Consider the following 24,487-nt stretch of genomic DNA (forward strand, 5'->3'; position numbering starts at 1 on the left):
CAGCTTTGGAGGGAAGCAACACAACCAGGTCTCATCCTCTGCTATTAATCTGGGGTCCACTGCACTGAGAAAATGCTGCAGCTTTACTGGGGGGGCTCACGTGGAGAAGTACTGGCACATTCAGGACTGTTTCAGAAATACACTTCCTAAAACTTGAGTCATGGCCTCTTGTTACCAGACTCAAAATAGGTAGACAGTTGCTTTCATAACAGAACCAAAATTTCACAGTCTCTATGACGTGGAGCAATTCATGCACTGGTAAATCCAGTTACAGTCCTGATTTAGAAAAAACACTGAAGCATCTGCTTAAGTTTTTGTCTGACAGGTTTTAACAGGTGCTAAAAGCTCTGCCCTGAATGAATTACTTTGCTGAATCGAGACCCAATCAAGCATATGCTTGTGTTAGGAAAAGGATATATGCAGTGCATAAGTTCTCTGAAGGGGGGAGGAATATACATTAGGATATTTTTAAATGTCTATTTTTATGTATGCTTTCTCTCAATGGAAATTGCACAGGCTGCAGTACCATCCTCTTTGCTCTGTCTCCAGCATCCCTTTCCCCAGTGCATTTACTATGAAAGAGCTTTGCCGTGGGCCACAGCCTGTATTGCAGGGGAGTATCACATGCTGGAAACTTACCTAACATCTGCAGAAATCTGATGGGTGGGTGGAGGATGGGGAGCTAGAGGTAAGCCTTTAAAAAGTTTTCCTAAAGATAATTCTTTTTAACCACTCCTCAGGCTTTTGCATAAAGATTGCAGAGTAGGCACTCCAGCAGCTTAGAGGAGCCCTGGATTTATGCTCTGTAATAAATGTATCCATAGGGTGCTGCGTTGTTGTAATGATAGCAAATGACAGTAAAATTAGGAGAATTAATAATGACCCAGCTGGAATAATTTAGCACTGTGATAAGTAAACTCTAACCTAATAGCGTTCTGGCAGAACTATTTACAAAGCACATTGAATGCAGGAGTCTGAGGGGAATCTTCTATAGAAAACAAAGTGAAACCCTAATCACAAACAAATGCCATGGCATGTCATTAAGAGGATTAAGTGGCTTGAAATTGATGTCTAAGGCATTTTGGTTGATTGTTGCTAAAAATACCACATGCTTGACAATTATCTTCTGTTTGCCATCCTCTCTCCTGCTAGTAGTCTGTCATGCAGTATTATTCTTGTTTACCACCCTGCCTCATAGCAGGTCTTTATCTGTGAGGTTTGCAGCTTGGTGCCTCAGCTGATCTGGAATTCACAGTCTGATGTGTTGGTGCCAGACCATTAATAAATACCTTGATAGCAAGGGAGAGGCCAGGTTCAGCCAGCCCTGGGCTGAAACCAAAGTGGAACAGCACAAAACTTCTGGAGTTAGCTTTTTAATTAAAAATGCTTGGGTTTATTTTGAAATACTTTATTTTCCCTAAGAATTATTTGTTACATTAGAGTTAACAAAGTTCTTAAAAAAAATGTAAATTTCAGTGAAGCATTTTACAAATACATGAGTTTTATATAGACTTGAACTCATAATATCTTTCTGAATAATTAGTATTTCTGAAACTTTGACCTTTGGTCTAAGTAACAAATTTTTAAAGGTAGAAAAATTTCTTACTCTGCCCTGCTTAGTGGTTCTGAGCTATTACCTCATTGGTCTGTGCTTTGCTGAGAGGAAGAAGCTGCAGATGTATTTAGGCAAGTCAGATATTTCTGAGGGAAAGCCTGGAAAGTAGCATCGTTGTGTGTGAGTGAGTGTCACCATATGGAGCATTTCTGAGCATTTCCCTGCTGTCAGTGAAGGGAGTGTGCACCAAACTCCCAGAGACACCACAGGAGCTGTGGGTGCTTCCATGGCTCTTGGATGTGTGTGAGCAGAGCAGGCAGCAGGGAAAGCTCCAGCTCTGATTTAAATCCAGGAATTAGTGGGGAGCCTTGCCATGGGAATTGTGCACATGGAGCCTTCACCTGCAGCCCCCAGGATGTCCTGGAGGTGGGCATGGACCAGCTCCAGCTCCAACCTGATTGAGCATCCTCACTTGAAATATCTCCCCGTGTCATTCTGGGGGCACTGAATTATCCTGTCAAAAATGTGTCTTCAGCATCACTGATTGGGTGTGAGCAAATTCTGCTGGCTTTTCCACTTCTGTGTCTTGTAGCCATGCAGTGCTGGGTTATACTGAGCTGTGCTGCTTTTGTAGTCAGGGAAAATTGGCACTGAGAGATACTGGCATGTCTGCCCTGTTGGCAAGAGGATCAGTGTCCTGCATATTTTGAGAAAAGACAGAAGTGTCTTGTGGTGTGGGAGCTACACATGGACAAAGAAACCTCAGGTTTTCAATTACAAGTTTTGGGGTTTGATTTTTCTTTCCCCTGTATCAGTTTTATTATAATAATTATATCAACAACAACAGTGCTAATAAAAATGACTGTCCTGAATCCAGCCATGTGAGATGCAGATATCTAAAGCCAGATTATTGTCCCCCAAGACTGAGCTTCAGACATTCCGTGTTTCTGGGCTGCAGGCAGCTGCAGAAGAGTTGCAGGAAAAAAAATAAGGACAGCAAAGTTTTATACTGTGGTTCAACCCATTCCTTCTCACTTAAGATGAGATGCCAGATCCACTGACCTACTGCCTCTCTTTCATGGATGCTTCTGCCCTTCCTTGGCAATATAATTACAGCATGGTTAGGAGTTCAGACTGTAATCTGGATGTAATCATCCTGTATTGAGGATGCCTGAATAAATAAATATTGATTGAAATCCTAGTTACTGTCTCCATGAGCTCTGCCCCAGGGCTGCCTGCTCGGGTTCACCTGTGCACTCTGCAGCCCTCAGTCAGAGAGGGTTTTTACCCACAGGGAAGGTGAGGGTGACCCAAGTCCATCCTGGCTCCTGCTGATGGCCATGGTGGTGCTGCAGCTCTTCAGTGATCCTGCACCTGCTGGGAAAGTCACATATTTAAGGGGCAGGAAAGGGAGGTGTCTGCTTGGTGAGACATTGCCAAATGGAATTAGGATTTGTGTCTAGACAGCAATCAAAATTAGCCTTTCATCCTACATCAAGGTAATATACAAATTGTTCTGTAAGCATTAGTAAGTTAATTGTATTACTTTGAGGATGCATGCATAAATAAGCATTGAATATATTTGCTGTAATGCAAATGGAAATGAAGCTAAAATACCAGCAAAGCTGGAGACTCCTCACTACTGGTTTTTCTTAACCCTCCTGTTCTGGCTGTGAGCTGGGTTATTTTGGGTCACTATTTCCCTTTTCTGTTGATTTAACCCCATGTAATTCTACATTCAGTGAGTATTTAGATGACCAGGTGAGATGCAATCTTCATGAATTATTAAGACCACTGGAAGTTCCTCACACTGCACAAAGGATTCTGGCTGCAGAGCAGTAAAGGAGCTTGCTCTGAGTCATAACCAGCAGCTTTATAAAGGAAAAAAAAATCTTTTGAAAAAACTAAATGTAGCAGACTATAAATGAAAGAAATGCAGTTGTATATCAGAGCAATCATTAAACACACGACCTGCTGAGAGATGCTATGGTATCACTCATTCCTCTGTAAGTCAGTACATAAACTTGTTTTTAATTTTTTTGGCAGACTTACGAAGCCAATTATCCTGGTAATAAATATTCAGCTTTAATGGGCAAGTAAATAATTAATGTTATTGCCTTTGCAAATTTAGCTTTTCACTTATAAATTAGCATAATTAAAATAGTAATGTTTCAGTACGCATTTTACCAGCCAAAATCTAAATCAAGCAATTAAACTGTAGGTTTTTCACATCAAATGAGTTGAGTTTATAATGATACAAACTGTGGGCATAAATCTGCTTTTCATGGTCAGATTCATTACAGAAACATGAAGAAAAATTATTCTGCAGTAGATGTAATCAAGTATATTATTTGAAAAACCATTAATATATACTTTAACTACTTCTTGTTGTCCTTTCACAGTGAAATAGGAAGGGGAAAGCACATTTCCCATGAGTCCCTGGCCCAGCAATAATTGCCTGGGTATAATTGTAATGGCCACTGTACAATGGCTGTCAGGGCATAGTGGCTGTCACATCTCTTTGGATTGATTGGAAAACCACAATGCACAGTATGGATCTGAAAAGGAAAAAAATTACTCTGTAGTCATTAACTTCAAAAACTCCAGTCTGAGTTACACAGACTGCAAATTTGATCATACACTTTTCCTCCTCTACTTACTGTTTTATATTTTTGGTGAGGAGCGTGTGCTGTCCTCATGTCAGTGTTCCAGCTTAGTGAGCAATCAGAGCAGAAAAGCTTTTCTTGAAAAGAGGAGATGAGTTAGTAGGAATGTGCAACTATTTCTGCTCTGAATGCAGCTCAGAGCTGGTGAAATTCAGCCCTTTTGGTAGCTGATCCCCAGGAGCAGAGTGTGAGGCTGTAACTTCAAGCTGGCTCAAGGGTTCAGGAGGTTGCATCAAAATTTCTGAATTTTCTTGTGAGAGGCAGTGAAACTCTGTGGCTTCTGAAAATTAGAAGCTGTAGGGACATCAGACTGTAGGAACTTGAGCCTTTCTCATTTTGTTTTTAAACTGGGAATGTCACAAGAGCATTTCAGTTTGTATGACTGGTGTCAGTTTTTGACTCTTAAAAAGACACATTTTGTTAGAAATGGGAAAAGCTCAGAGGTGACTCTGACATTCATCTATAGACAAGGGCACACACAGATGAAAACTTGAAGTCTGAAAATTTGCTCAGAGAAGTCCTGAAAGCTTGTACTGAGAGCCCAGAGCTTTAGACATTTCTGGTCTTGCAGTCTCCACAGATTATAATTTATCATGGGCTGAGCAGTCTATTTATAGCTCCTCAAAATGTTTCTGAGAGCAGCGTTTTGCAAGCTGCCAAAGGTTTGCAGATTTGTAATGAGGAGAATTCCTCGATGCACAGGCTTGCCCCATCCAGACCTGCTCATTGACATTCCTACAAGCTGTGATTTCATAGTCCTTCCGTGTCCCAGAACCCAGGGGGCAAATTTATCCCTGCAAAGGCCCACTGAAGTCACACCAAAGATGAATTCAAGTTAATGAATTTTATTTTAGCGGTGTTCAAACCATTTGCAGTGCTATGCAGATAGGCAGCTGTGGGCTTTTTGCAGTATCCAATTGTTTAAGCTTTAGTGGACTAAAAAAAAAAAAATAATTCTTTGAGCTGAATTTGTGCTAGTTGCCTTAAATGCACACAGAACTGCAGGTGTGGTTTTGACAACAATATTATCTGGAGTTTTAGAAGCACTTTAAAAAGAAGAAAAGCACGCTAGACTCTCATGCATGATATCTGTGGGTCCATATTGGCAATGTGTTTTTAATTGGACACAATTATGTGCTGGTGTGATGAGCTGTGGGTGGGAGAGCAGCGATGCAAGCACCTGATGGCACAGGCAGTTCTCTTGTAGGCACTGCTACCTCTGTGTGTCAGTGTGCACCTGTAGGAAATACAAATTTTTATCAGTGAAAAGGCCAATTTCTATCTCAAATGCTGCCCTGTTAGAAGTGGTTTTAACCCGTATTTAATTATTGTACTTTAGCCATGTCTAGATTTTAGATGGGGTTGAGGTGCCCTGTATGGTTTCTTTGCCAGTGGTGGCTAAATGAATTTTTTTCATGTCATGCCAAGCTCTGCCTGGGTTTGATGGCATATTTCTGGCTGGGTCTGGCCCTGGAGTCAGCAGGGCCATGTCTGACAAGAATCCAGCCTGTTTTGTAACAAGGGTATTTTAAACTCCCTGATGTTTGATGGTCCCCTTTTAGCTGTTTTGGTTTTCAGCACAAATCAAAGATTGCTCTGAGGCACCTGAGCACTGAAGGCAGTTCAGGCACTGCTGTTCAGGCTGGCTCTGCTGGGAACTGTATTTTTGCTCCTTTCTTTAGGATTTACAGCACTTCAAGGCAGAGTTTCCCCACGGAAGCACTGTGACACTGCCTTATTTTATGGGTGAGTTAGAGCATTGCAGGTGTTTGCTGACTTTGTTGAAATCCTGCAAACCTCCTGTCTCTGAGAGCAGGCAGCAGGAGGTGTTTGCATGGGTGACCTGGAGCTCTCTCCCATGTGGAGGCTGAAGAGGGATGTGTGTGTGTGTGTGTGTGTGTTTGGAGAGGAGGGAGAGCATTAAGGGAGTTGTGGTTTGCAATTGCAGGTGCATTGTAGTGGAAGGCCAGCGTCTGGGGCTTGCTCTCCTTTCCTTGGGGCTCTTTTAAACTTGCATCAGCTTCTCCAAACTCCTGACACTGTTCCTGGAAAGCTTCAGCATCCTCCCAGAGCCCCAGGTCTGCTCTGGTCTGTGCCTGGCTCCCCAGTGCACTCCCCAGTCCCTGCTCACCCTTCTCTCATTTGATGCCAGATCACATCTGCCCTCTCCTGGGTCCTCCTGCTCTGTCCTTCCTGCTGAAATCAAGGCACTGAAGGCTCTAGGGCTTCACCAGCCCTCTATGCTGGTTACCAGCTCAAATTTAGTTTCTTTCTCTTCAATTATGCAATCCACATAGGAAAAAGGACATTTTGGAAGTCAGACTTGTGTTTTGAAGTTTTGTTGAATTTTGATGCACTCTCCAGGCTAACAGATCTCTGCACTGAGTGAGGAACCTTTCTGTGCCATTTGTGGACTTTGTTGACTCCTGCGGTCCCTGGGTTGTAAAAGCTGCAGCAATGGGTGGGACACTGTAATTAACAAATTTATCCAAACTTTTCAAAGTTTGCAAAATGACTAAAACACAGTTGTTTTTCCTAATACAACTAAAGCTGATTTAAATCATCAAAGGACAAGCACATTTTCAGGAAATGCAGCAGAGTGGGATGCTGTTAAAAAGTGTGGCTTTTAAAAGTTTGAGAATAATAGCCTGAATTTATAATGGAAAACCCTATTCAGATTCTTGCTTGAATCTTGTGTGTCCTCCAGGTGCCACAGAATCCAATATATTTGTATTTTCTCTAACATTGGGGGTACCAGCTTATCCCACTATGTTCCACAGAGATAAACAATAACATGACAGGGTTAAGTAGGAGATAAGTAACTTCAGCAAAGGATGAAGGATTTTCTTAGCCATGGCATTGAATAGTAGATGGAAGCATATGCATTTCCTTATTAATTTTCCAACAGGATATGAGTTAGAATTGGCAGTAACATAAAACAAAAATCTCTGAACAGTGGCAGATCAGGACAGCAAAGGCAGTTGTTACTTCTGACCATTGTTAATGCAGGCCCATGGTTCCAGTGAGAGTAGAGTGCAGCCAGTGCCAGAAAGGTTGGGAAGTTTTATGTCAAGAGAGAGTCTTTTAAAATTTTACATTTTTTAAAAAAGAGACAATCTTTTAAAAATTAACTTTTTTAAAAAAAGAAAAATCAAATCAATTAGGAAAAAAGAGGAGAAAAATAAGAACAAAAGGCAAAAGTACATCTGAAGAAGATACAGAGAAATCAGTTTTGGATGGCATAATAGAAATTTGCGGAGTTCAAATGAGATTAAGTTTAATAGTGGTCAAATTAATGCCTTTGATAGAGAAGGATAGTATGTGTATGAAAAGCTTATGCTCTAATGTCCTGATCCTGCTCACTTTGCTTGGGTAGAAGTTGTTGTTGGGATGGTTCAAAAAATGTTTTTTCTCTGGTTAGTGTAATTCTGTGTTGTTGCACAGGTTGATAAATTTTGTTTCCTTTGGGTCAGCTGAGGTTTTCACAGCACATCCCACCTCTGCAGTGCTGTGGTTGCAGAGTGGAGCCCTTGCCCTGGGAACTCCCTGGCAGAGGTGTGTGAATATGTGAGCCACAGGAGGAAAGGGGGAACCTGGAAAGTGAGAATCTGTCCCAGCTTCTGCAAAATATCTGTCCCTGGCTCAGTGTTAAAGGGATGAAGAGTATAAAGGAAAATAAAAGCACTGACTTTGCCTTACCAATGAGTTAAGGACTCTCCCGTCCTAAATTTGGAAATGAAGCTCTTTAGTGAGCTGCAGAACAAGGTGATGTTGATGCTGTGCACTTGGGGCTGGAGAAACTTGTTTCAAATTTGTGATGTAAGAGACCTGCTTGTACCAGCAACTGTGAAAGTGAGCCCTGTAGGTTACCTGTGACACTGAGATGAGTGACGGGATTGTTTCCTTGTTAGATTCCCATTTCAGGTTAGAGGAAGAGGAAATCCACTTAGATCTCGTTCCAGCAGTGAAGGTTGTATCACACAGCTGCTTCTGGTACAAACCTGTCAGCTCTTGTTGGGAGAAGTGGCTTCATTTCATTACTCGATTATTTGGATGATCTGTCTGGTTAAATGGAAGCTGGTTGCTACTCACCACTGGAGTGAGTTCAGAATTGCTTTTTTCCCCCCACAAATGTGCTTCCAACCCTTTGAAAGCATTATTTGACAAGGACATATGCATTGCAGTAACTTCATCATTGCTCTCAATTGAACTGGCAGAAGAAACAATAATCTCCTGAAAGAGCTTCAGAACAAGGGCAGATGTAAACATCTAAGGGGCCCAAGAGATCTTATTTTATAGTCTAAGCAGACTGTAATAGTAGGAGTAATAATAATAAAAACACTTGATAGTGTAATGCAGCTTTGGCAGCTGGAGAGTTAGACAGTAACCTGCAACTTAATGCTTTTGAACTTGGGAAGCAGCTTTGGTTAAAACCAACTGCCTGCTGAAGAAAGGAGTTCATATTATTTCAAATTGGGGGTATTTCCATGGCATTTCTTGGGTTCATCTTCAGAAAGTATTTACTTATGTGCAACAGCAGCAAAACCTGTGCAGTGTCATAGCATTTTCTAACACAGCAAGATATTAATTACACTCTTGAACCTGGTAATGTGACATTGATGCTGTTATGATGGGAATAGTTCCTTCAACAAGGGTGATTAACCACTTATTTCCTTTTTCCTGGATACCATTAGTTTGTACTTGGATAACAAAAATCAATGCTGATCTTCAGCAGTATGACAGTATTCTATTGTATTAATCTCAGTCAACATATTCTTTATTTTATTATTGCCTGCATTCTTTAATAGAGTTTATTTCCCATCACACCAGCAGCCCCCACCAAATTTCTGATGGTGGGTGTTACCACTTGAATTGCAGCTCTCCTGTTTCACTATTTGTTTTGTTGGCAGGGAAGGGGAAAAAAAAAAGCCTCCAAACAGCTGAGTGCCAGTAGTGCTGATGACTTCTGTTTTATTTATGTTTTGCACTGAGCCATGGTGAATGATAAAGTGTGTCTGGGACACGGCTGTGGGCAACACTCTTAAGTGTTATAGTTGGAAATCCGCCAGAGTTGCATTGCTACCAATTTTTTACCACTAGCCTTCTGGAAGGAAGGATTCAAAGTCTCATTTTATTCCCTTCTTCACCCGTGTCACCTTTGCAGTAAATTAATGTGAGATCTTCAGCAGAGATGGAGCTGACGTGGGGAGCTGCTGCTCCCACAGCTTCCCCTGGGACCGGAGCTGTGAGGAGTCAGGAGCATCCTTGGGATAACGGAGAGCTTGGCTTGGAGCTGGCGCCTGTGGTGGGGTTGTGCTGATGCTGTCCTGCAGCTCAGCAGGAAACTCTGAGCTTGATCCCAAGGAAAATGCAGAAAGCAGCAGTTGTTCCCCGCTCAGCTGTGTGGGGACTGTGTCCGAGGCTGTAATTAGCAGATACACCTGCTAATGAATTGGTGTAATCCCCTGCTGTGCTCACAGTCTGCCGGGGGATCTCTTTTCCTGCCTTGCAGAGGTAGGTGACCTTGCTAAATACTTAGCAGTAAAAATGTGTTTTCCCTTGCCTGTTTCACAGCCTTTCTTCTGGCTCTGCCAGTGGAGCTCTTCTTTATTAATTGAAAATACTTACTCAAGTTTAGTTTCAGGGGAGGAGGGAAGTTAGAAGAATGTACATGAACATGTTCTGTATGTGTCATATACATCTACATGAATGCACACACATATGGAATTCTGATTGCTTAATGGCCACAATAGCAATAAAAACAAAAGAAATTTCATATTTAAGCAAGGAGTTATGTTTTCAATTATTTTTCAGTCACCAGCCACTTAAAATATTTAATCTTTTCTCCACCCAACTAATTTATTCAATTGCAATTAGGTAGATTGTAATTAATATTTGATGAAACAAACTAATACTAATTTGCATATCTACTACACTGTGATATTTGCTCACAGATGTGTTGTTTAGCTTCTAGATAACTCTTTTTTGCCCTTGCTGAAGTTGCAGATGCTCATCAATGTTGCCACAAGGCCCGAGCTGCACCTTAAGCTGTATGACACACAAATCTAAGGATGAGTGTGCTGGGTCAGAGGAGGGTCCAGCCAGCTCCTGTCCTCACCCCGACAGGGATCAATAGTTGATGCCTAAAGACAAGAATTAAGAACAGGGCAAAGGTACAGCAAGGCTTCCTGAGAGACAGAAAGTCTCCCAGACTTCATTGATTTGTGGCCTGGAAACATCCCAAGATAGAAATGGTGTCTTCAAATTTAATATTTGAGCTTATTTGTTATGTCTCAAGTATATAGTTATTTTGTATAATTCATGCTTTCCATCAGCAAAGGACTGAGATTCCTCCAAGGGAAATACTCTCTTTTTACTGGAAAAATGTCTTGTCTGCCTTTTCTGATTAATGAGAACATCCATATGCTGGCTTTTGTGAGTGGAAGACGGATCTGATACCACTTAACTATGTTAACTGAATGTAAAAATCTGAAGTGGAGGGATAATGAAAGTAATTTGCAGTTTGTCGGCGTGTTCCCTCTGATCAAAGGGAGTGGGGGAGCGCAGCAACTTAGAAACAACACAACCAGACTGTGGCATTTCTAGGACATGGGGCATTCTCTGGAAGTTCAGACTTGGTTTTGTTTCAGGCAGGAGCAGTGCCAACTCCTACAGCAGGTGCAGGCTTAAATGGATGATTTCTGTGTCAGGGATCACATGGATTTGGGTTGGAAAGGATCTTAAAGCCCATCCAGTCCCACCCCCTGTCATGGGCAAGGACAGCTTCCACTGTCCCAGGTTGCTCCAAGCCCTGTCCAGCCTGGCCTTGGACACTTCCAGGGATGGGAAGCCCCAGCTTCTCTGGGCACCCTTTTCTCACTTTGTGGGGTGCTCCTGAGGCTCTGGGCTTGGCTAGAGCTGCCCAAATCCAAGGAGATCCAAGAACCATCTTCGCAGGCCCGTGGTGGGCTTCTCTAGGGTCTGAGGCTGTGAGAGGGAATCCAACTGGACACTGACCATCAGGTCAGGACTGACCTGCTGAATGTGAAGGGGTTTTCCTGCAAAACTGTGCAGGTTTGAGCAACACAAATGGCATACATTCTTTTTTTTTTTTTTTTAACTATATTTTTTCTTCTTTTTTTTCCCCTTGTATGGTTCTGAGCCAACACAAATTATAGCTCATGAGGGTTTCCATGCATTTATCTTCTGCAGCTTTTTTACTGTATTGCTGACTAGGATGGTCCCTGGCCTGGCTCCCTGCCTCTGTAGTGTGTGATACTCATCAGCAGAGTGTGGAAGAAGCACACTGCCTTCAGAATGGAGCATCTACACTTTGCTGCTCCCTGGAAACCTGGCCATTGATTTAATTTCATTAAGTTCCCCCATCTCAGGTATATAATGAGGGATGGGAATTGTGCACACTCGCTGCATTTTGTCATGAATAAAGTTGTTTTCACCTCCTGTAGCTTCTTCTTCACATTGCTAGATATTCATTGGCAAACTGCACTAAACAGGAGCAGTCAGAACCCCACCTTTCCCAGCCTGAGCCCAGGTCCCTGCACTCAGGTTGCAGTGATGATCTGGTCCTGTTGCTGTTACTTCCTCCACTCAGCTGATGCTCTGGTTAATGCACAGAAATGTAGCACTGATTTTCTTTAGTGACTATTCTATGTTACAATTTACGAGTAGAAATGAAAAAGGAATTGTAGCTGTGGTCTCCAGAGATAAAATCCCTTAAAAGCAGTAGAATTAGGTCTTACTGCTGCCTGCAGATCAAACTAGTGCAGCATCAGCCATTCCTGTGCCCATAAGTCACTCAGCAGCCATTTCAGTTGGCAGTCTGATTTTTCATGGTTGGCCTGGAAGAGGACAGGAACTGAAGGTCCACTTTCGACCTTCATGTCTGAGTTCAAGAGAGGCAGGAATTCTACAAATGTGTACAATAATCACAGGGCTGAGGTCTGCCACCCTGACTCCTGTTGTGGGTGTCCTGCAAGGTGTTGTGAGTCCAGTAAAGTAATTAGTGCTAAATAAAGTAACTGTGTTGGATTGTTCTGATATGTGTGACTATGTCTGCGTGGACTTCAACAAAAACAGAAAAAAACCCATTATGTTCATTTGTGTGTGTATATATATAAATGGCAGTATGATAACTTCCAGTATGCACAATTTCATGTGCTGGTTGCTGAAATCTTCCTTCTTGCAAGCCCAAAACCTAGTGTGTTTTCCAGATAGGTGTAACCTGTTCATGGGTTCAGGGTTTCCTGTAAAGCTGTAATGGGATTTTGTGGTACTTTGAGCTGCCACAAGCTTTCTCCTCTGAGGGAACCTCTTGTATATGTCGGGGGTTTTTTTCCTTTGCTTTTTATAAAATTCCTAGGCAAAGTCAGAGTATCTTCATGGCTTCTGAGTTGATCTTAGAAGAGCATCTCTGGGAGTGGTTTAAGGATGTGAGCCCTGGATATATCTGACATAGGGAGCTCAGATCCTGCTCTTTCCTCAGTCCTCCCCTGTTTTGTGCTGCTGTGCCCAGTTTTGCTTCACAGGCTGTATTATCTGGGTGGGGGAAGGATGATCCTTTGAGTGTTTCCCATCTTCCAGGGCTGAGGGATGAGCATCTGCACTTCCCAGTGCTGCCCTGAGGTTTCTGCTTGCTGGTAGTGCTGCCTCCATCACTGTCTCTCACTGGTGTCTGCAGCGAGGCCCCACATCCCTGCTCAGTGCCAGGGTCTGACCTCTAGGAAGCCCTGAGCACCTCTAGCAGTGACAGCGGGCTAGAAAATGTGGTGTTGCTGAGCCCCCTGCTCCCAGAAAACCCCAGGACATTTCCTAGTCCCTGACAATTGCGTTGGAGGCAGAACTTTGGGAACTGTGTCGTGTTGGGCTGGCAGTCACGACTTCCCATCTGCTGTGAGCTCCTAAGCTTTGAATTTCTTGAGTGAGAGCCATTTTATTGTGCAGAGTATTAAGACTGAGGTGATGTCTCTGCTTTTCATATGAAAGTCCTGTTATTCTTCAGAAATGCCATAATGAATTAAAATATTCCCTATAGAGAAGTGCATTACTTACTTTTGTGTTACAATATTGGACTGGAATAAAAAGCAGCCAGGCTGTCATTCATTTCCTGGTCTAGGGACACTATAAAAGTACTGTAAAGCAAGAATAGCTTTGCACCACATTTCTTGAATTCAGTGATTGCCCTCTGAAGGTGCCACACATGATGGATTGTCACAGACTCTCTGTCCTGCCTTGACATTTCATTCCTATCCAATGTTGTCTTGTGTTCTGCTCTGAATCTGCCAAACAACTGACCCTAGAATTTAATGCCACACCTTCTCCTCTTTTCTTTTTCTGAGCAGCATCCTCTGCAGCTGAGGCTCTGAAATACTGGAGGACACTGCATCTTCCTCAGGGACACGGGCAAGGGAGAGCTGGAGCCTCTGGGGGCTCGGACAGGAATTGTGGTTGGCGGTCGCCTGAGGAACTCACCTTCACCCCAATGTTGCTCTGAAACGAGTCGTGTCCAGCAGTCAGGTTTGCTAAGGTATGTATTTCTTCTCCTGCTCTTGCATTTTTGCTCTTTTCTGAATATCTACATGTGGGGAAAGCAGAGCATTAGCAGCCTTTGGGTTTATTGCTGTATTCATGCCATGCTCATACTGTGTCTGTAAATAAGCTTTGCTCTCCCTGAATTTAGAAAGCGTTCACCAGGAGTGAAGTGTTTTTATTGTCTTGGGCTTGAGGGGGTGTCTGCTCGTGTGAAGTTCTTTATTGAACGAAATGCTCACTGATGGTTGTGTGTTGCTGCTGGTGATGGATACTTGGTGATAGGAATCTGTGTTTTGAAAATCCCACTTGTTGTGTTTCACTAATGACTGTAATTCTGAGGGTCAGAGATGGGGAAAATAAAAGGAGATGAAGTAGTCCATTTGTAATTCAGCCCTGTGCTTTTCTTTGTGCTTTGTATATTCTCACTGTGTGCAAAGGATGGAAATACCACTACCAATTTCCTGTATAATTGTATTCCCCCTTTGTTGTGTAGCACTTGAAATTTTTGTCTGAGTGTTCTCATACCCACATAAATGTTGTCCTGGCTGTGCTGGAACTGTAGCAAGGCAATATGCAACCATTTTCTACAGGAAACTGAAGGCCAAGATGTATTGTTAATGAAGATTGTGCTAGATGAGATTTTAGGGTAATACAGTCTCTATTGCTTCTTTTACCTAGGTCAAGTTATTTCTGTGAAGGCAAAGTTTACTGAGTCAAAAAAAAAAAACCCCAAAAAAACAGGTTTAAAGCAATGGTTCCAAGATCTCAGTAGAGTGGTATCAGATGATATTATCCTTTTTCATTTAGCACATGGGTATTGACTTCCTTCATATGACTGAACCAGCACTATAATCTTGTTAAGAAAAGTACAGCAGCAATATAACACCTGTGCTTGGTGTCAGTGGAGGAGCAGGGAAAAGAAGTCAAGACTTTCTTAAAAGCCTCTAAAATAAATCACAATGCAGGTGAGTGTGCATTACTTCTCCTGCTTTTGATCTGGCTGCACTTGTCATGTTAGCTCTGGAAATTGTGGGCTCTAACTCATGCTCCAGCAGAGCTCTGCCAGTGTCTGGCAATTGCAGGGAAAAGTTGGTTGGAACAGCTTAAATTGGGTGCTTAACTTTTAAATGTTGAGGGTCAAGAAAGGTCTGTTCCAACCACAGCATGTGCTGTTAATTTGTACAGGAATTTCAAGCAAACAACACGGTTGCCAGGGCAAGGTTCCCATCATTACAGCACAGCACAGCTCTGCTTGTCTGCCTGCTCTGGCTTCTGGAAGAGGAGCTTGTTAGACATTGCTCCTGCCTTTATTATCCTCTTCACTTCTGTTTATTTCCAAGCTACTGCTCTTGTGATTATAACATTTAAAAGGGAAGGTTGTAGGAGAGGTATTTTGTAATCAAGAGAGCTTCTTGACTCTCGCAGAGAAAAATTTGGCACTGTTACAATACAGAAATCACAGCAGTTTTGTTTATTCCTTGTTTGGGTTTGAGATTTCCGAGTTGAAAATATGTAAATCTTCCTTGCAGTGAGGGTGTGAGTTTTGCTGGGTACCCAGGGTGTCCAGGGGTGTGTGAGGATCTGCTCCAGAGATGTTGGTTGTTGGTGTGACTGTGGTGCTGCTCCTGCCTTGGATGGGGGGAGGAAATGAGCTCCCCTGTCATTCCTGAGCCAATCCGAGTCTCACTCCAAGGTCTTTATAAATTATTTGTGTGAAATTATTATTAAGGCATTAAATTCTAGGTGGGACTTGAATTACACGTTTGCATTTTACTTCGTGACCATCAGATCTAAAACTTGGCTCTTATTTAAATTTCACACTTATGAAAACTTCATCTTTAAGAAGAACATTGCACTTTGAGAAGGTTGTGCTGAGCTATAAAGATTTGGCCAAACTCTTGTTGCTCACTTGAGTAGGTGAGGCCTTTCCTTATTGATTCCCTTCATCTTGGGGACTCGTGATTACCAGAGTACTTGACTGCCATCAACTTTATCTGTTCCCACAACACTCTTGTAAGACAGAAATGCTACTTATCCCCATTTTGTGAATGGTGAATAAGGAACAGAGTCACTTCTAGGTCACTTTTAAGTGGCAAACATCTGTCCCTGATTTTCAGGCAGTCTTAGTGCACAAGCTGCAGGCACACAGCCCTGGCTGAGCACAAGATTCAGTTATGGATCTTTCTGAGGTCACTGCTCCCACCTAATCCAGTATCTTCCATGTGTCCTGCTCTCCCAAGTAGAGAGGGTTTTAATTAAGTGATTACAGTCACACTAAATGACATCAGGACTCAAGGTTTCCCTCCCTATCTCTACTGAAAACTGAAACATCTGTTCAGATAATGTGAGCTGAGTTCATCTTTGCAGCAGAGTGTTTGCTCACGTGAGACGAGCAGATTCCCTTTTAGCAACACTTAGGAAATTGTGCTGATGGTAATCTTATTGCATGAGGAATTAGTTTCAATGGATCTGCTGATAATGTGCAGAGCAGTAGGTTTTTTTCTGAAATTGCTCATTTTTAGATTAGTAGAATCTGGTTAGTAAAATGCTCTGTTCGGCTGAAGAGGCACATTTAATAAATATGTAAGAGAAATTTTTAAGTAGCCATTAAACATAGTTAATAAATTTTATCTTGCAAGTAGAATTGGAAAAAAACCTGTTCATTTAATGTGTTTTATGGCTCTCATAGCAATTAATTGTCTTCATTACATGAACATAAATCCTCAATGTAATTCACCTTTTTCAGATTAATTGCTATGGAAATTTTCCCTTTGCTTTGTTTAGACTAGTAATATTATTTCTCTTTTCTAGAAGTTGAATCTCAACATCACTTTTTTTTACCTTTTCCAGATGTTCTGTAGATCAGTTCCAATTTTAAAAAAATCTCTTTGTGCTCCAGGCCAGTGCAGGGGAGGTGTTGCAGCTGTGCTGCTCTGACCAGGTGAAGCAGAGACTTCAAGCCCTGCCTGACCTGCAGCAGAACAGTGAGCAGGTCTCCCTCTCTCATTCATTGTATTATATGGTCTGATAAAAAACTTACTATTTCTTTCTTCAATTTTTTCTTGTTTCTTGCATGATTTCATTTATTAAATCAGGAAAAAAAACCTCTGATTTCATATGCATGTGGGTTTGGCTCTCACTGTAAGACCCTGATGCAACTTTTCAGTGTCTTTGCTGAGGGGTACAGGTGGCTGTGCCTGAACATTTGTCAGTAAAATTGTCCTCCAACATTATTGTGGGAAAATTTTGGTTGGATTGCTGCTTGAATTCCCAAAACTAAGTTAAAAGCTGTATTTTGATTAAAGCCTTCATCCCCTGGATTGAATTTTGCACACCAAACAGGACAAGAGGACAGCATGCAGGATTGTGTTTTACATATGTTTTTTTATCAGTGAGCAGGCTGAGCTTGTTTGCATGAGTAACATTTATGTAAATGTTTTCTAATGTTCCTCTGGACTGTTTAGCCAGGGTGAGGATATAAAACAGCTATTATACTTGCATGTTTTTGTTGCAAGATCAGCAGACTGGCTGTTAAGGTATCAATTCCCTTGATGACGCCACTTCTGCAGCCCCATTCACTCAGCTTCTCCTCACAGGGCTTTTATTGAATCCATCAACCTGACACATATCAAAGCACAATTTCTGATAACAAATATCTTGTTGTAAAATGAATTAAAGAGGTGATAGCAGCGGCAGAGCCGAGTTGAATTTCTGAAAGAAAATAAGAAACTCCAATACTAACATAAGATTCTTAAGATACCAGTCACAGAACAGAAATATAATAGTCCTTTACCTGTTCTCCTGAAGCACTGAGAAGTCAGTGGGTCTGTCTGAAGTCATTCAAATGGCCTTGCTCCTGGGCTGGCAGCTTGGGGCTCTGCCTTCTGCCCTCTGATGTTTGTAGTGGTTCTTCAGAGAGTGTGATGAAGTTGGGGTTTGTTTTCTTCTGGAGACCTTTCCCCTGCCAGGAGCAGCAACCTCTTGTAATAACTCTGCACTCCAGTCGTGCAGAGACCTGGAGACTGAGGAGAGGGAAATGCTGGCTCTGAGTACAGCACACGTTCTTCCTCTCAGAAGTCAAAGCAGTTTGGAGCCCCTTGTCCTCTGCAGAGCTGCTGCTTGGCACCCATGGGCCGTGTCTTAGGCAGAGTCCAGCCAGGGTGGAAAAGGGCCTGTGTTTCTTTGGGCTGCAGGTGTTTTGAAATTAGCTGGCTCAAAACCTTGGTCTGAGAACAGATTTTCTCTGTCTCCTTACAGCCTTCTCCTGTCTGTTTTGCTCTCTTCGTCCTGCTTTTCTATTCCCTTTGGTTTTGCATCTCTCAGAGGACAAGCAGCTTCTGGCAGGGCTGCCTTTGCACTGGTGCTGCTCTCGCTCTGCCCAGCCTCATTTACCTCTGATTTTTGGCTAACATGCCCTGTAAAATACTAGTTAATAATAATCATGCTTTTTGCTCTGTGGCAGGCCTGCTTTCTGGATAAGTATCCACTGACAGTTTGCAGCCTAGCAGAGAGGAAGAGGAGGGCAGCCAACAGTTGATGTGGAAAATTAGTTATGAACTGCCATCCTGCTGCCATGTATTTAAGGCAGTTGTGCATTGCAAGCTTTACATCCAGCTGTGCATTTCCTTCCTCACATAGTGGGAATGCTGCCAGAACAAAGCTTAGTGGAGAATGTCTCTTATGGGACTGATCACTCAGGATGCTCTGGAGCCTGTACTGCTCTGCTTTCAGCTGTGACACCACCCAAGGAGTATTTTTTACCTTTTGTTGGAGGAATGTTTAGCTTAATTGTGCATCCAAGTTGATAAAGATTTGTGTGTGTGGTGGGGAAGTCACCCATGTCCCCTCTGCAGTCAGGGACCAACATTTTTGTGTTCCAGTGTAGTGGTAACATTCAGGTTTAGAGGAGCTGCAGCTTTTTTATATTTTCATCCTTCAGGATGACATATTTACTTCCTAATGATCCTCAAAAACTGTCCATGGAAGGGGGGAGTTTGACAGGCACCAGGCAGCCCTGGGAATATAATTACCCAAAGGAGCAGCTCTGTCCCTGGACAACCTCTGTCTTAATGATCACAGGCATCTGCTGGGAGCCCCAGCACTGTGGGCAGTCCAGGAGCTGTTCTGGTCTCATAATTGAAGAGTGGCTCCCACTACCTTGAGCTGAGCACTGCAGAGCCAGCACAGCCCAGTCTAAGAGCCAGAGATGCCCATGCCTAGGGAGCCCTTTAGGATATGTGAAAGAGTCTGAAAGAGGGAGGGTTTTGGAAAGCCCTGACAGATTTTAAGTGGCTATTTGGGGCTGAGCTAAAGAAATGAGCACTTGGTGTAACTTTCCTCCACAAAGCCTTTGTTTAGTTCAAAGGGTATTGAAGGGTGTGATGGAAACAGCCTTGCATAGCCACAGCAGTAACAGGTGTGAGATGTTATGGACATACTTTTCTCTATAATCGTGTTTCTTCAGACCAGAAAAACCCTTTTGGCTGCTTAGGTTTTCAGTTAAAGTACCAGAAGTTAAAGTACCAGAAGTCTCCACTTTGTACATTTTTATTACAAAATTTATTGTCACAGTTGCTGACTGATTTAATGGTTAACTGAGGGGTCATCTCTAAGAAACACTGAGGATTTTGTAAAGGGCCAAATTGCTGTCTGTGGAAGTCACTGACTCAAATCATGATGGTGTGAGCCTCATCCTCTTCCTGAGCTCTGCCTGCTGATTGACATAAATTCTGCTTTCTTTCTAGTGCTGTCATGCTGATTTTTTGCAGCCAGGGGACTGTATTTGGAAGCACAAACCCATTGCACAGGTTTAGATGTGCTGCAAATAATTGTGAATGTCTAATGAAGGGAAGCTAAAACATACTGAAAATGTTTGGAAATCAGAGGGAATGTGTGCAGCCAAGCGTTAGCTGTGAATGGAGAGTTCTCGTTGGCATCGTTTAATGGGAACTTTCCAGCTCCCAGTTTCTGTGGTGAATATGTAGATAACAGCAAAACCAAAAAGGCAGGGTTGCTGTAGGTGAGTGGAAGGAGCCTTTCACCTCTGGGGTAAAAGAGACAATGAAGTGAGCAGCATTTCTGTTTATGGCTGGCACCCCCTCAGTCTTTGCCTTCCAGTTACTGGGAAGGGGCCAGCAGAGACCCCCACAGCACTGGCCTCCTCTAAACAAAGTTGTGTCTTACTCCTTCACAACACCAAACACCATCTGTTTTTCACTCCTGGCTGTCCAGGAAAAGACAGGGAGGGTTTTTTTTACCTTTTATATTTTTTTCTCTCTCTATGTTAGTTGGGGCAAGGTAGTTCCATTTGTATCTCTCCAGACAAGCTCGGTGCCCTTGACATAAGTGGCCAGATGCCTTTTTGTCCTGCTCAGGAAGTGGTCCCTGACCTTTGTGGAGATTCCCCTCTTCTTTTCTTCCCAGTGCTGCTCTGCTTTCCAGGCTCAATGTCAGTGAGAAGTAACACTTCAGTTTTATGTTAGATGTTGTATAAAGACTTGGGCTTGAGCAGCTATCAAATTGATGTGCACTCAAGCTGTGCTGTGGTGCCATCACCCACGTGGATGGAGAAGCTGAAAATCAAAGCATTCTGAATGAAAAAGCACCATGAGGGGTAGGACTGTGCCATTTCCCTGGAAATCCTTGTGCCTCTGTCGGGTATTGGAGGTTGTCAGCTTCTCTCCTTCTGCCCGGTCATATTCTGGTGGGTCTGCACCAGCATGCTGGAAATAGAAATATAATAAAGATAATTCCAGAATTTTTCTACAAATCCTTTTGCATTTTATGTATTAGATTGGGTGGGAGAGGTGGTGCTTGACTGGCACTGTGCGGTAACATCTCCCCAGCTGTCCTTGAGTTTATGACTGAAGTAGGGAGGTTGTGAGTCCTTTTCTGCACTCTTGTGCTGCCCACAGGGGTGACACCAAAACACAGAGGATCACTGCAAGTTTCCCCTTGGAATGCTCTTAAAAGGGGGCAAAAACAACAACAACAACAAGAAGTCTTTCTGCTTAGGAAGGTTTGTTGGCACCTGTCCTTGGCTCAGGAGCACAGGGGGTGGGCAGCCCTGCACTCTGCTTGCTTTCTGTCTGGGAGGAATTTCTAGTTGTTAATGATTGATTCAAACGTTTCTTGTCATGAGTACAGTCTGCAGAGAGTGATAAATCTCTGGTGGGTTAGAGGTGGAGGTTGCTCAGTGCTGACAATTAGTTTGAGCCACAGGCTTTGCTTTCATTGGCATTTTCACAGAATTAACCTGGACCTTGTCAATTAAAATCCAGACACATTTTGATGAGGGACATCTTCTTCTAATGATAATTGTAATAATATCACTTTTCTTCATTTAAAACCTGTCAGGCAGGCCATGTTTCCTGGAAAATAACTGCCCAATTTTCACATTGCCTAAATAACTAGGAAGTATCTTTCAGTTTTTTTGAGCTGACACTTCATCACCAATAACCAAAAGCATATGAGGCCAGAGCTGTTAATCTTGGAACACTTACCAACTTCAGTCAAGGTAATTTGACTTTATCTGCTAAAATAAGCAGGTTTATTAGCCTTCACTTTGGAGGCTAATAAACATTTGATAATTGCCTCAAGTCGTTGATTGGGATTTATCCTATTTAGGTCTTCTATTTGACAGTGTAGCTCCAGAGCATGTCCTAGGCAGTGATCCATTTCTGCAGCTCATGTGTTCATTAGGTGCAGGAGGAAAGGTTGATTAAGGAACTTGTCTGAGCTGCACAAGAAGTCTGGAGTAGAAGTAACCCTGGAAATCCTCTGTCCTTTTACATTAACTGCAGTGGTTTTATTTGTGTCTGTAAATACATTTAGAATCTGTAAATACATTTAGAATCTCTCTCATGCCACAAAAATGGCTATTTAATAGTTGCAATAGGATGGTATATCAGGTTTCAATTAGAAACCCATTGTGGTTTTATTTTAGCATAGCAGGAAAAATAAAAAGTGAAAATCATGTTTAGTTTTGCATAGAGAAATACTTTTCATTTCACTGAATGGGCGTTCATGAGTGAAAGCCTTCACAAATAGCCAGAGTAGAGAAGCAAAAAACTCTATCAAGTAGAACTCTCTAGACCTTGCAGTGTGTCTGATCTGAGCTTGTCCATGTGGGTGGAAAATGCTGTACTTCTTTATTAAAACTTGCTTCTCCTCTGGTCCTTCTCTGAGAGGTGTAGAAGAAGGAGCTCTGATTAATTATGAGCACCTCTAGGTGATGCCATAATATAAGTAACAATAACCCACCTTATTTCTATAGCAGCTGGAAAAATGTCATCAGTTGTTTGTAACAAAACTCTTTTGTTTTGTTGTTTGTTCAGAACTCTGGGCATAGCATGGACTCCAAGTAGGAGATCCAGGCACAAAATACTGCACTGAGGAAAGACTGAGGAATGGTAACTGAGAACCAAATGGGCTGGGACTGCTGTGTCTATATTCTAGAAGTTTATTGTTGTGCTTTCAGTCAATGCAAGGAGGAATCCACCTCCTCTGTGGCAGAGCTTTTCTTTTCCATTTGCAGTGTGAACTGGCAAGTCTGTAATCTGCATTCTGGGGAATATGGAAATCACATTTACAACAGCATAGCTTGAAGGCTGTAAATATTATCAGATATTTTTCCAGTGAGCCTTCATCAACTGAGCTGTGTATTTCACTGCTCTCATTTTTCTAAGAGTGCATTAGGGGTGATCAATAAAACCTGACCTACCTTTGCAAGTTAAATAGGCCTGATTTTAAATGGCCAGACTTAAAGAGATTAAGATTTGCTAACAGTGATTTAAAGTGTAAGCAGGGTCCATTTACATGCCATTTCTTTTCCACTTTTGAGGTTTGAATTGCAGAGGAAAACGGGTCATGTTGGACATTAAAGCATGGAAGTGGAAGCTGATGCCTTGTTGAACATATCTTTATGTAGGGGCTGCCTTCCTACCCTGCATTTCACTGTGTCTTACTGAAAACATAAAGTAATTCCTAGCTGTGAGCACACCTAACTGTGCAGAGTGAAGACTCTGTGAATTCGGACTATAAACTGTATTTCTTGTTTGGTGCTTTTGATTTCTGGGAGATGCCCAAGGGGGAAAAAAAGAATGTGCAAGAAACAAACAAACAGACACAACATAATAAAAATATATATCTGCTGTTTAACCCTTGGAGTACATTGTGGAAGTGGAGGCTGGAAGAGCAGCACTTCCCTGCATTGCAGGTCTGGCTGGGCATGAGGAAGGGATGGATTGGTGCTGTAGAGCTTTTATTTTCCCACCTCATGACTTTTGAGCATTTAATTTAAGAACCTGAAAGCCATGTGGAATGGTCTTGTGTCATGAAAGACAGGTTTGGTTATACAAATGAAAAATTTCATTGCCTTAAAATGAGTCTGAAAGGTGTTGTAATAAGCAGGTCACTGAGTCAAACATGCTGAAATAAAACCTCCTGGCATGAATGCTGTATCCTGCAGGCATTATCTCTGTTACAAGGAGATAATGTATTTATCTTTATGTATTTAAAATGTTCTCAAATGCTTGAGAACATTTTAAATATTTTTGTGGCACTTGTTTGTCACAACCACCCAGCTATTGGTCCATTGGGATAGTTCTGATTACTGTGGGATGTAGTGTGGTGCCTCTGGAGATTCCAGCTGAGATTGGGTGCAGTACCTGCATTTCCTGATGCTGTGTCTCAGTTTCACATGATCACAGTGTGCCAGCTGCTCTTCCTCTCCCCTGCATACTGAGAGCAAGAGAAGGGTGCACTCAGTGAGAGCCATCAGAAGGTGCTCAGATGTCTCCATTGTTTCACATGGTGTGCATGAGTTTGCCTTTAGGCTTGTGTGCATGCTTGCTCACACTCTGTTGGACTAGTTATTAGTAAAAATTATCATTAATTTTGTCCCTAAATGGTTTTATCTCTCTCTATGGCCCTAGGTTGAGCCCTGCTATGCTCAGTGCTGGGGAGTGAGGTTGTACATGACAGTCCTTGGTCCAGGGAGCTTTTTTGTGAAAAATCTGAGTGCAGAGTGAGGAGGAGGCCGGATTGCCAGGCAGAGTGGAGCGACAGATGGAGCACAGCGGTGCAGATGAAGGATGTGCTGAGCCTGGTGTGTTGTGGGGCATCCATGATCAAAACTCCTCTTTGTTGTGGTGCCTGTACAAGGCTCACAGCAATCAGGGATTTGGTTTGCTGAGACTAACTCCTGCCTTGTTAACTACTACCTCTTGATTATTTCTGTCTATATCCATCTGCTGCCTCTTTGCTGTTAGATCTGCAAATTCTTTAGAGTTCAGACAGCTTTTTCTTTCAGTGTTTGTGCACTACTGAATTCCGTGGGGTTCTGGCCCAGGGTTAATGCTGGGAGCTGTTATCAGTGCTATTTGCACATGAAAAATAAGGCATTAGGAAAACAATTATTTTTACGTCCTGATTATCTGTATTTGCATTCCAACATCCTCTGAATCTTTGAAACTGAAAACATTATTTAAATGAAAGATACATGATTATAATTATTGTCATAATGTTCTGTAACCACAAATAGGTCAGCGCAGGAAATGAAATTTTTTTGGTGTGTGATTGTTTATATATATATATACACACACATCTGTATTTGTCTGGCAGGTAGATTTTATCTTACAGCCTCTGGCTGTTGCTTTCCTAGGTGCTTATTCATATTTAATTGAGCTCCCCCGTGTATTTGCATACATAAATACAC

At 42.3% G+C, this 24,487-nt stretch overlaps 1 protein-coding gene across 3 annotated transcripts in view; it reads left to right on the plus strand.

Annotated features, from left to right (window-relative positions):
- SGCD (sarcoglycan delta) overlaps nucleotides 1-24,487 on the plus strand; it is a 307,039-nt gene that overhangs the window by 96,847 nt on the left and 185,705 nt on the right. For all 3 annotated transcript variants that reach the window (XM_071443434.1, XM_071443431.1, XM_071443435.1), the window contains exon 2: nucleotides 13,581-13,765. The gene's annotated coding sequence lies outside the window, so the exon portion shown is untranslated. The remainder of the gene's footprint in view (nucleotides 1-13,580; nucleotides 13,766-24,487) is intronic.

The sequence above is a fragment of the Agelaius tricolor genome, unplaced genomic scaffold, assembly GCF_023055355.1.
Source record: "Agelaius tricolor isolate 1412-34295 unplaced genomic scaffold, bAgeTri1.0.p SCAF_18, whole genome shotgun sequence".
NCBI classification, from domain to species: domain Eukaryota; kingdom Metazoa; phylum Chordata; class Aves; order Passeriformes; family Icteridae; genus Agelaius; species Agelaius tricolor.